Source organism: Cornus florida, unplaced genomic scaffold (genome assembly GCF_030987335.1).
Source record: "Cornus florida cultivar Cherokee Brave unplaced genomic scaffold, ASM3098733v1 CherokeeBrave_3.0.0_Hap2_Chr09, whole genome shotgun sequence".
Lineage (NCBI taxonomy): Eukaryota > Viridiplantae > Streptophyta > Magnoliopsida > Cornales > Cornaceae > Cornus > Cornus florida.
Window position 1 is genome coordinate 2,325,927 of NW_026775579.1, and position 12,728 is coordinate 2,338,654.

A 12,728-nucleotide genomic window follows, 5' to 3' on the forward strand; every position below is an offset into this window, starting at 1 on the left:
ATCCCAAATTCTTCCTTATTTACATTCCAATATTTTTGTAAAGTGAGTCACAACATTTTCCTAACGTACATCCCAAAACCCAAAAATAGAAAATTATTGGTGAATTTGAATTGATCGCTATTTTATTGTGCAGTTATTAGGGGTTTTAATATTTGTTTGTGAGGATAAAAAATGAGAGGAGTTGTAGGGTACATGACTGGCCGAAAAAGAGTGTTTCAGAGTGTTACAATGTTAAGAAAATGTTTGGTTGTTGGGCTTGCAACGCAGCATTTTCCTAAGTTGCATCCCAACTTTCTCCTAATAAGCTTCCCAAATTCTTCCTTATCTACATTATTTTTGTAAAGTGAGTCACAACATTTTCCTAACGTACGTCCCAAAATTTTCATAATATAAATCCTAAAGTATTTGTAAAGTATATCCCAAAATTTTCCTAATGTGAATCCCAAAGGTTTCGTAAATCACATCCCAACTTCTTGAAAAGGTACATCCCAAATTTTTCCTAAGGTGAGTCCCAACTATTTCGTAAGGTGAATCCCAACTGTTTGGTAACGTAAATCCCCAATTTTGCGTAATATTAATTCCAACATTTTCAGAAAGTGTATGTGAAATTAGCATCAGTTGGTTGTACATATATGTTTAGTTGTTGCAACAAAGATTTTTATCGTCATTTGTCTGGGATATACTTGATTGATACATGCAAAGAAATGAAATGAATGAGATATATGTCAAATTTAATTTCTCATACATGTGAAAAGGTTTTTTATTTGATTGGTCATACATGTGAAAATATTTTGTATTTGAGCCATTGAAATGGAACATACTTGTGATGTAGAAGTAAAATTATTTTTTGTTAATTCAATATTTTGTACATATGTGAGAAAAGGTTTTGTATTTGAGGCGTTCAGATGGAAGGTGAAGTAAATAATATTCAAGACACAACAAACGGACAAAACGTTCTTGTTGTAGAGCCGGAAGTGATTAAATGGAAACCAAGGTATAAAATGGAGTTTGATAGTGAGGAAGAGGCATATAATTTTTACAATGCATATGGTGGTCGAATTGGTTTTAGCATCCGGAAGGAGTATGGTAATAAAGTTAATGGAAGAATTACATCAAGGACGTTAGTTTGTAGCAAGGAATGTGTAAAGGGGACTGACAAACGGGATATATTTAGAAAGACTCCCCGGGCTGAAACACGAACCAATTATGGTGCATGAATGGTTATTAAATATAACAAGACAAATGCAAAGTACGTAGTTTCTAAATTTATAGAAAGTCACAACCATCCATTTATAATTGTTGAATACAGCCACATGATGCCGTCCCAGCGACGAATTTCCTCAGTTCAGGCCATCGATGTTGAGTTGGCTTTGGATTTAGGAGTTCCGGCTTGTAATGCATATGAGTTGATGGGAAGACAGTCTGGTGGCAAAGAATCAGTTGGGTATTTGAAAGTGGATCTTAAAAATTATCTAAGGACACGAAGACAAAAGGAGCTTCTTTATTAAGAGGCGGCATGGCTTGTGGATTATTTTGAGATGCGTGGTTGTGAAGATCCTTCGTTCTTCTATTCCTTGCAACTGGATACCGAGCAAATGATTACAAACATATTCTGGTCAGATTGTAAAATGATCATTGATTATAGCCAGTTTGGAGATGTTATCAGTTTCGATACAACGTACAAAGTGGTACACGACAACAGACCATTTGCAATTTTCTTAGGTATGAATCATCACCGGGAGACCGCTGTGTTTGGAGCAGCCTTAATGTATAATGAGACAGCAGATTCGTTTGTCTGGTTATTTGAAACTGTAATACCCCTAATTTCAAAAGGATAGTCCTGGTATTTAATTTATAGTTTTAATTGAATTTTTAATTATTTAATTGTTTATTTGAATTATTTGAATTACTTGAATTACTTGAATTATTTGAATTATTTGAATTAGTTGAGTTATTTGACTTAATTTTAAAGTGGTAAGTTGTTTTAAATGTCATAATTTTTATTTCTTTGAGTCACTATTTTAATTTACTTATTTGTTTTCATTTAATGATTTAGATTAGGGTTCTTTTAAGAAATCACTGTTGTAGCCGACGTAGGTTTTAATTAAGTTTTATGGGCCGATTAGGATTCAGTTTAGGGCTGGAATTAATTTAGGGTTTGGTATAACTCTATAAATATGTAGGATACGTCTGTTTAGGGTTTAAAAATAAAAATAAAATAAAACATATTCACGTCTGTGGAGGCAGAGAGAGAACAGAGGAGGAATTTTGTAGTCGGAATCGTCGGAACCTTAGAAGACGACGTAGAGATTTTGAACAAAAGTCTCAAAGGCAAGTTCTGTCTTAACTCTCTCCATTAGGCTCATGTTCTTTGCACGTTTAATTCAACTCCAGGGTTTAATAAGGATTAAGATTAAACTAGGTTCCATGGTTAGATGGGTACAAACTGGATGTGTTTATATACTGTATATTGTTTTGTTTTAAATTCTTTCTAGTGTATATTCTGTTTTAATTCATGTAAATTGGTGAATAATGAATTTTAGTAGATCCATAACATGTTGGAGAAACACTGGAAGTAATTTAGTTGCAAGGTTGATTTGCTAAAACAGTTGGTGTTCATGAATGGAAATTATCCCGGTTTAAATTCCTTGTGGCATAATTGATATATAATTAATGTCATTGAGTGAGTAAGGAATTTAATTATTTCTTGAGCACACTGGAATCTAATTAAAACACTTAGGAACCCTAGGGATGAAGAACAGTTCGTCGGAAAATCGCCGGATGCGAAAGGGATGAAGAACAAAGAAGAGACGGCTCAAGATTTCAAAGAGCCAGCTCTTTGGAGCAAAGAGCAGGCTCCATGGGAACATGTAGCCAACTCTAAGGGGTCTTGGAGCCGCCTCCAAGACTAGGAGAGCCGGCTCCAAGCAAGAAAGAGCCAGCTCTTTCTTTGGAAAGAGCAGGCTCTTCCAACCGGCTTCCAATTTTACGTTTTTTGCGATTTGTTTGGCTACGGAACTCGGATTTTGGGATTTTCAGATTCTGTAGGAAGCTATACTTGGGTGTTTTGAGATGTTCTAAGTATAGTTAACACTTGTGAGAGTGGATTAATGCTTAATAAACCAGTAGGTGTTTATAGCTTGAACACTGGTAAGTCTCGACGGAAGTTGTTTTATTTCAATACAGAGGAATTTTAAATTACTGAACCTTAATTTATTTATTCTCTGTGAGTGGAAATTTTATTAATATGATATTATTAATAGTGGACAAGCATGATAATTAATATGGTTTTTATTAGACTTGTCATGATTTTATGGACGAGAAGAATAAATTATCTGCATGCTCAAGTAAGATAATTTGTAACGGAGTTATGGGATGAACATGATGCTTATCTATTTAATTTGTGTTCATCATGGAATTAATTGATATGTCTTATTATTTTGATCTATCAGTTACTGGAGTAAGCATGTTAGTCTATATTTCTATTTATGCTTATTATGGTTCAGTTGTTATGTGCATTGATTATGTATTCTATCAACTGTTGGATGGATTGGATTGTATGTACCGGTATGGGACGGTGACATACTAGGTTTGGATTAACTAAAATTGCTAAGTCCTACCTACTTTGGAATAAGGAAATGGATCACAAAAATAGAATCCTCCTTATGTATAAGTCTGTGCGGTTGAAAAAGCTGAACGACTTAAGTCTGTGCGGTTGAATAAGCTGAACAACTTACTGGATTTCTTATGGATGAATGTGAACGGATTTTAAATATATTATTATGGTACCGTGACTTGAGCTTGAGTCTCAGAGTCAACGGTTAGGGAGCATATATGCAATAGGACGCGTAACTGGCTATACTGGTTGAGGTGTACCCTGTTAGGCTTAGGTAGTCATGCCCACTCAGGTGCGTTTTGCATGTTACCTTCTACTCAGGTTGAGACCCGTATCATAGTCCAGTGAAAGTCCATAGTGTGGATATATATATATAGACACGGATTATAATGTAGTTTTCGTGCTGATATATATATATATATATATATATATATATATATATATATATATTTCGTATATAAGTTGTTAACTTATTTATTTTGGAGTCTTGGGACATTGTTACTGTGATATTGCTAGAGTTTGGCTCTAGTGCGGGAGGTATGAGTTCTCCCCATTGAGATAGTGCGCACTAGGGTGATCTTCCGAGCGGGTTAATTTAGTCCGAGACGTGATGTCCAAGTCTTCCACTATTTGTTTTTGTATTCAATTCCAAGTTGACAACCAATGTTTAATTGTGACTTATGATTTTGGTTATTGTATGATTTCTAATGAATCATTGCAGGTTTTGATGTGGTTAAGTACATTCATGTTTCATAATTGTTAATGAATCATTATAAATTTTGATGTTGTTAAACGCATCTATGCTATATTGTTCAAATGTGATTTAGGAATGATCCTATAGATTCATTTGGAACATAGACGTTAGGTGGCATGACCCACTTTAGTCGTTTACACACTTTTAGATTTCAAGTTGATTACTTTGAGGATCTATGTCTTGACGTGTGGTACTAGAAACTCCAATTTATGCAAAATGGTTATATTTAGTTGTTTACACATTTTAGATTTCAAGTTGATGACTTTGAGAATCTATATTTTGTCACTTTGTATAGCATGCTCCTATGTTATTTGAATTGCATGAATGATGTGTTTTATACTAGAAATGATCTTAGGCAGTTTAGGATGCTCCCTAAGTCTCACCTTTGACGTAAATGCTAGGTGGAATGAACCACGATGTTTAAATCATGCAAACATGTAAAACGTTATGTCGATGCATGCTCATTTCCTACGAGTAGCTTTATGTTACTCACCCCAAAATTACTGTGATACCCCTTGATTCTAGAGCCACGGGTAATCAAGTCCGAGCACAAATCTAAGGGATACCAAACAATCAATATGTAAACAAGTAAGAATAAAAACTGAATTAAGAATAAAATAATAATGCGCTGAAAGAAATCTAAAATAAAAATCCTCAAACTTTAAATAATAAATTAATATTATTTAAATCCTTCAAATCCGTACAACTCGAGAATCCATCCAGTGGACCCCTCATAATTCCAACTGATAAATAAATTTACAGAATAAATATCCAAACCTAAAATAAGAAAAGAAATCCTATGTAGTCGAAAGAGTGAGTGACTGTATCTGCATCACCACAATCAAGCCCTAAACTTGGTACTCACGAACACTTGAAAAATAAAGGTGGGTCAGGACCACATGCAAGTTCCATCCTACTATAATCCGTACATAAACCCGATACGCAGATACATCCTAGATAGCTCGGCAATATCTAAAATAGTCCATATATATATTCACACACTATAGGATGCTCACTAGCCTATAACATAGTTCAGCCTGGGTAGAAGGTGACATAAAAACACGTTTTTCAGCGACCAAGTACCTAGACCTACCAATGAACATCAGCTATATCTAGCTCCCCAACCTTTGCGATATACGCACCCTAACCGTGATCAGGAGACTCAAGCTCGTATCACGGTACCATAAGTATATATATATAAATTCCTTCCTAATGCAGAAAGATAAAACAAACATCCGTTATGTCGTTCAACTGTTTTAGTTGACATGACATGTATCCATGTAGGATTTAACTATTTTAGTTAATCCATTCCATATGTATGAAAGGGTAGGACTTAGCTTTTTGATCTAATCCATCCCTAATATGTCACCGTCCTATACCAGATATCCAGAAACCAGCATAATAGAAATCAGATATTATCAAGATCCTATCATGCATCTAGTATATGATTATAATCATAAATCCTTCCTTTAAATTATCCAATTCCATATAATTGATCGAACATAAATTTTAACAGTTCATCAATTAACATCCATAGCACAATATAATGACAAAAGAGTTATAACTGTGCACATTATACTAGACTGCCAAAAATACCTCCATACTAGTCCAGTTCGTTTGCTGAAACAAAACTAGTAATCACAACATACACCATCCTTGATGGCATGCCAAGTAATACTTAAATTACATGACATCCCTTTAATCCTCACTATAGATCATGTGTCTGATATAACGACACTCAGAAATCTACACAGAGTACATCTTATAAAACCCCAAAAGTATTCCCATACAAGTCCATTTAGTTCGCTAAAATAAAGCTAGCAACTAAAACTCCTACAACTCATGTCGGCATGCAATCTATTAGTTAGAATTACATGACGACCCTAACCACAGCATAAACAACCTTCTTGGAACTGAAACATGTCATTTATATCATTAGTATAAAATCCTAACACTTACCTTTATAGCGGTTCATTTAATTTGCTAGCCAACCAACGATTCCAGTTCTCCTTCCTTCTTGACAGCATTGAACATTCATATTTTAAAATTTATGTTGTCCATTCCCATTACCTGAATCAATACATCCTAGGTCTTAAACATGCTCTATACACCATTTAAGAACCCCCACGAAACTCCAGAATTACCCTTTTGCCCCTGAAGTATCGAAAAATTACCAGAAATACCCCGGAGGGGTATCTGTTCAAAGGAGCCGGCTCCCCCCCATGGGAGTTGGCTCTTCATCTTCCAGAGCCGGCTCTCCCTCATGGAGAGCCGGCTCTACCTTCTTAGGAGCCGGCTCCCTCACTTAGGGAGCCGGCTTTCTTCCCCTGAGAGCCGTCTTTGCTCCATTGCTTCGTCTCTGCTTCGTCCGGTTGCCGTCTGTGCTTCCAGTGAAGTCCAGTGTTCTATCCCAAACCTTGTAGCATTCTTAGAGTTCTATTTATGTTCCTAAATTCCTAGAAACCCTTCATAAACCTTTGTGATTTAATTGACCCAAAACTTACGACATAACAAAATAGTTTATACAAGAACCATAGTTTCAGTTAACAAAACAAATGAACAATTTAGGGTCAGATAACATGCAGCAATATTCCATTTTAAAGTTTAATTTACATCCAAACCATCCCAGAAACTCCTCACATTCCTTTATGAATTAATTTACAAGAGTTTAATACATAATCCAAACAGTTTATGCAAGGAAAGCAAACTTCAGGTATTTATATGTTAATCAGTTTACAGTCCGACAAACATGCATCAAACATCAGTTTTAAAAATTGAATTAATTCCTAGAGACTATATAGAATGCACAGAACACAAGTTTATAGGAAGGAGATAGAATGAAACTTGCCTTTAGGTTTCGGTTTGAAACCTTACAGCGTCGTCTCCAAATTCCGGCAACTGCCGATTGCCGGCCAACCTCCTACCGCTCTGGTTCAACCCCACAAGCCATCCTTTCATTCCTCCTTGGTCCGACCTTCAGTCCATAGCTGAAAGCCTAGTTGGTATTTAGGTTCCTTCTATGTTTTCCCTTCCAACCCTCTCTGTTTTTGCCTCTCAATACACTATTACGTGAATAGGGTTTTTTCCAACCCTAGCAGAATTATAAGAATATATATATAGCTGTCCCAATCTTAAGTTTGCCTGTAACCTTATATCTACCAGTTTTAATTAAACCTAATATAAGTCGGCGACCTAATTAAACACAACAATAAAACCCTACGACACAAATAAATTCTGTAAGCTACCAAATATAATCTACCAAATATACACTACAAAAACACGTCAATTAAAACATCAATAATCAAATATTTAAACCAACTATATATTAAATTAAAACAATTTTAATTAAATAATTAAATTAAAATAAATGCACCATTAATCAATTAAGAAGTCAAAACACATAAGTCACATAATTAACTAACCAAAACAACTAAGCCACATAATTAAATCAATTAATCAATAAAAATAAAATTAAATTCCCAATTTTATCCTTTTAAAAACTAGTGGTATTACAATTGCTGGGGCATGATTCAGGTACAGGAATCAAGGTTGAGATTCTCATCATGCTTGGATGATTTGTGGACTTGAAGGTTCCATTCTTGTAAAGGTTGGCTTGAAATGCCAATTGTAGCCTTATTTATCAAATGTGTATATTTAATTCTAAACTTGTAATGTGTGCCTAAGCACACTTTTTGATTCTCATTCCATATATATAATTTGTGGCAAGGGCCAAACTTTATTTGAAATCCATGAATATTCATGAATGTTGAATTTTGCCTTTATTGAGAAATGTATGAAAACTAGGGTTTTGATATGTCATTCTCGCACCGGTGTGTGCATTTTGGGTGAAATTCATCATTTAGCATTCATTTGACATATGCGAGGTGTGGCCAAGGGCCAAACACCATTTAGTTTTCATTTTTGCATTTTAGTTCACATATTGTATTTTTTGGCTAAAATAGTAGAAACCGAGCCATTAAGGGTTCATTATCAAATAGGGTGGTGCAAAGTGTGTTCTGGCACCTCCACTAGGTCTCATTAATCATGCATGAAGTGTGGCCAAGGGCCAAAAGGTAATTTGAAATCATTTGTAAATTTAAAATTTCAAATTTTTCATTTCATGTGCATTTTCGCCCTTTTGGCCGTTGGGGGGTCAAATTTTGCATTGGTGGTATTTTTAAGCCATGGACCATTGTAGCACGTCCTAATAGGTAAGTTACGTTTGCGTGCATGGTCGTTTCCAGGCAAACCTTCTTCTTTGGTGAAATGAGCCTCCTATGGACTCATTTTGAAACTTTGTTGCATAATCTGATCTAGGGGCATTCTAGACTTTTCACATCAGTTTTATTTTCTTCTTTTGACATGGCCACATAGAAAATGTGATTTTAGGGGGGGTTTCCTTACAACATTTTTCCAGAAAATGTCAAATCTGATTTCCTGTGCGCATCAGCACTATTTGAAAAAGTCTGTTGTAAGGGCATTTCGAGGATTTCACGTCCCAAAATAAAATTTTCTTTCGATATGGTCAACTTGGAAAAATTATTTTAAGGGAAGTTTCTTCTTTGTTTTTTTCCAGAAAAAATCGTTTAGTACCTCACAACGGCACACAAACTTCAGCATTTTGCCCAGGTTACTATTCACGGCCGAGGCGACGTCAAAACTTTGTTTTGACTTTTCTCTTCCATTCGGACTCCGAATCAAGTGATTCTTGAGTCTAACTTGATTAATTTTTTGCTGTCTTCCCACTGGTGTGCTCGGTAACACCCGATTTTATATTTTTTAGAAATGACTATTTTGCCCTTGGGACTATTTTTGTCCGGTTTTCTTGTAATTCGCTTCCGCTACTTTCTTTTAAGTTCCGTGACTTCACGGGAAGTCATGGATGTGTCTCGAAAATAATTTACATTCTAGGGACGTCATTTCTATGTAAAATAACTATTTTGCCCTTTGGGGCTTTTTTGTCATATTTTTGACCTTTTGTTTCCGCATCAGTCCTCATTGAGTTACACGACCTCATGGAAGGTCACATTGACTTCTTAGAGTCTTGTTTTTCGTTTTCGCTTTCGCATTTCGGATCCGGTATCGGATCTTTATTTCGGTTCATCACTGACGCACTGGCATAAAAACCAGGGCCGTCACAGGTGGTATCAGAGCTCCTAGGTTTGAATACCTTGGACGATGGGTTTTCGGTGCATATCATGCTTTTATTGATGTACTTTGATGTTTTCGCATGCCTTTGATGACATGTTTCGGCGTTATATCATGTTTATGTGTTTCTTAATAACACGTTTGGTATTATGACGTGTCTCTATGCTTGAATGCTTATGTGTTTAAGAGCATCTTTGTTTGACATGTCCGCTTATTTGCTTAACTGCTTAACTGTTTAAACAGCCTTCTTTGACTGCTTTAGCATGACCGTATGTTGCATTCATTGACGTGATATTTATTTGATGCATTTATAGTATGAGTTGCATTCGATCATAATAACTAGTGTTATTATTGATCTCGTTTCCTTTCCACGCATGTAGCGTCACAGTCTTGACTCACGGAGAGTCTTCTTGTTAGCGCTCAGGTGAGCGTAGGGTTGTAGTATCCGTCTGGCGAGATGAAACGTAGGCCACGGAGGCACCATTTCGTCTCATTTTCTTTTGTCTTTCCGTGATGTAGTTATGGTAGTGTTAGAGGTGCCGGTATCATCTCTTAGGACTTCGTAGTGGTCTTGACATCATGATGTCATTGAGGTCTTTGTTTCTAGCGCCATGGGACGATGAGTCAGGACTGACTCAAATCCTTCCTTGGAGAGTTGGGAGTTTTCTTGTGAGCCTCAGGGCGAGGTTCTCGTGTCTTGCCTTCTTAGGGCGATGGTTTCGGGATTTGGATTGGTGTGTTGACCTAAGATCCTTCATATGTTACCTTGGACAGCTCTTACGAGCTACGGTTGGAATGTGAACGGTTTCATGTAATTAATTGTGTTGGTGCAATTAATTACTCTCCTTTGTCTTTGAAGACTTAGGGCATTGCGTTAGGGTTCTAGTAGAATCCTGTAGAGTTCCTATAAAACTCGTTGGCATCTTGGTTTGGGGAATGGTTCCTTTCCTCGTAATGAGAGATTGGACTCATCCAAGTTTTGTGTTGCATTTTTGCGTGGTGTCTTTTGAGAGGCATTCCATTCATTCTTTTGATTTTACAAACTTGCCATTTGTATGATCACTTTTACATGTTTATGAGCCCCATTGTTTTCAGGCATGTATTAGAAACATGTTTCGGATATGTGACTATGTAATCGTTGTATGAAGATGTAGATGATACGTTTGTTCATACTATATCTGTTTGCCATGTTTGTACCGTTGGTGGTATATAGAGCGTTGCTATTTGTTTAACCTCTATGTGATAGGTGGTTTATTTGGTTTACCTTATGTGTACTGTACTTAGTACTATGATATTATTTGATTATGTCATTTAAATTTTGCAAGCATATACTATGTGAGTATTTGGTTTATACTATTTCATCTTTCATGCACTTATGTTGGGGTTTTGTGATCTTGGATGTCGGGATTTTCATGAGCGAGCTACGTAGTAGAATTGTGTTTTGAGGTTTTAGTTGCCCATGATAGGGATTTTGACCCAATGTTTTGTCTTCTGTATGTAGCCTTACGGTAGGTCTACTTTAGATCTGTGCTTAGGTTTTTGGTTTTGTCGGTCCAATCCATTGGCTTGAGGGCACAGACTCGTCAGGTTATAGATTCGGGACTGGTACTGTTGTTGTTGCATTTTCAAATATGGGGGTCTTTAGTTGCGCCAGCGTTAGAGATTTAAGGCCTTAAGCGTAATGGTGCCAGTGACATTGTAATTAGAGTTTTGGGATTAGCTATCCCAACTCTCGCGGATGCCTCGTTCTCATAGTTCTTTTGGTAATGATTATTTTCGACATTGATGTCATTTGTATCAAAAAGTTTCCTTCTGAGTTGATTTGTTGAGGGCATGTTACGAACTAGTGCCTTATACTGTCATGATACTTTACTGACGAGTAAGTGTGGGTGGGTTCTGGTCATTGTTCTTACTGCCATATCATTCTTAGCCATCTATCATGATTTGACTTGTCGTTGTCTTGGGATTCTCTCGGTGATTGACGTTGAGTTAATATGCCGATTCGTTTGAGAAATGTCACTCAGTTCTTAGGTTTTGTGTTCCTACGGAAGACCTTCAGGCTTTTGAAGTTACTTTTTCGTACCTTATGGTATGTCCTTTGGTTTGATCTTACATTGATCTTGTTCGGTTCTCTTTTATCTGATCCTGATTTCGGGGACGAAATCCTTTTAAGGAGGGTAGGTTATAATTACCCGGTCATTTTCTTTCCTTTCCTTTTCTCAGATTTTCACGAATATTTTTTTTCCGTTGTTCTTTTCCTTTCTAAGTTCAATTTTTCATCACTTAATGTCGTCTTGAGTGCTCTGGAATGATTTCCGAGGCTCTTTTCTTTGGATTGACAACTTCCTTTAAGGACCGAGTCATTTCCACATTTTTTGTTTTTCGACACTATTCACTTTTCGTCCTTTTTCCTATTTTGTCTTTTTCCCTATTTTGTCCTTTCCTCGTTTGTCACTTTTTGTCACAACCTCACTTTTCGTGCTCGGAGTTGGTTTTCAACTTCACGTACCTTCATCCTAAGTGGTTTGCACGAAATACGTATCTTTACTTTTGTAAGAAAGTACTCTGGTTGCTCCTGGTGTCCACAGGGGCATGGATGCATAATTTTTCAGAATCTTTTTTCTTTTCTTTGGGTATTTTTCGTAAATATCTTTTGAAGATATTTTATTTCCGGGGTTTTTAAGAAAATATTTTTTTAAGATATTTTCATTCTGGGCCATTAGTGCAGTTTTCACTTTTTGGAGGCGTCATTGTGCAATTAGCGAAAGTTATTGCAAAAATACCTCGTCTGGAGCCTGGATCATAGATCCTTGTACGGGATTCATTTTCACATTTCGTCGAATCGTGTACTCTTAGAATTCCGTTCTGGTCGTTTTTCTCCAGTTTCAGAGTTTCTGACCCCGGTTGCCGCCGAACTTGTTCGGGGTATATCTCTCTGCTCGGGACTCAGTTTTCGATGCCGTTTCTTCCGCTGTTAATGTTTTCTCATTTTAAATCTTTTTTGTTCACGGAGTTTTGCCGTTTGAGCGCGTCTTTTCAAATTCCACTTTTCCGGATTCGGCGGGGCCCTTTTGGGGCACTTTTTGAGATTTCCTATAAATAGAGGGTTATAAAATTAAAAAGTCACTTTCTCCTCTCTTCGTGCATGACCTGAAGCTTCCATGGTAGCACAAAGGGGGTTGCCACCCTTCTCCTCTCATTTAAACCTCT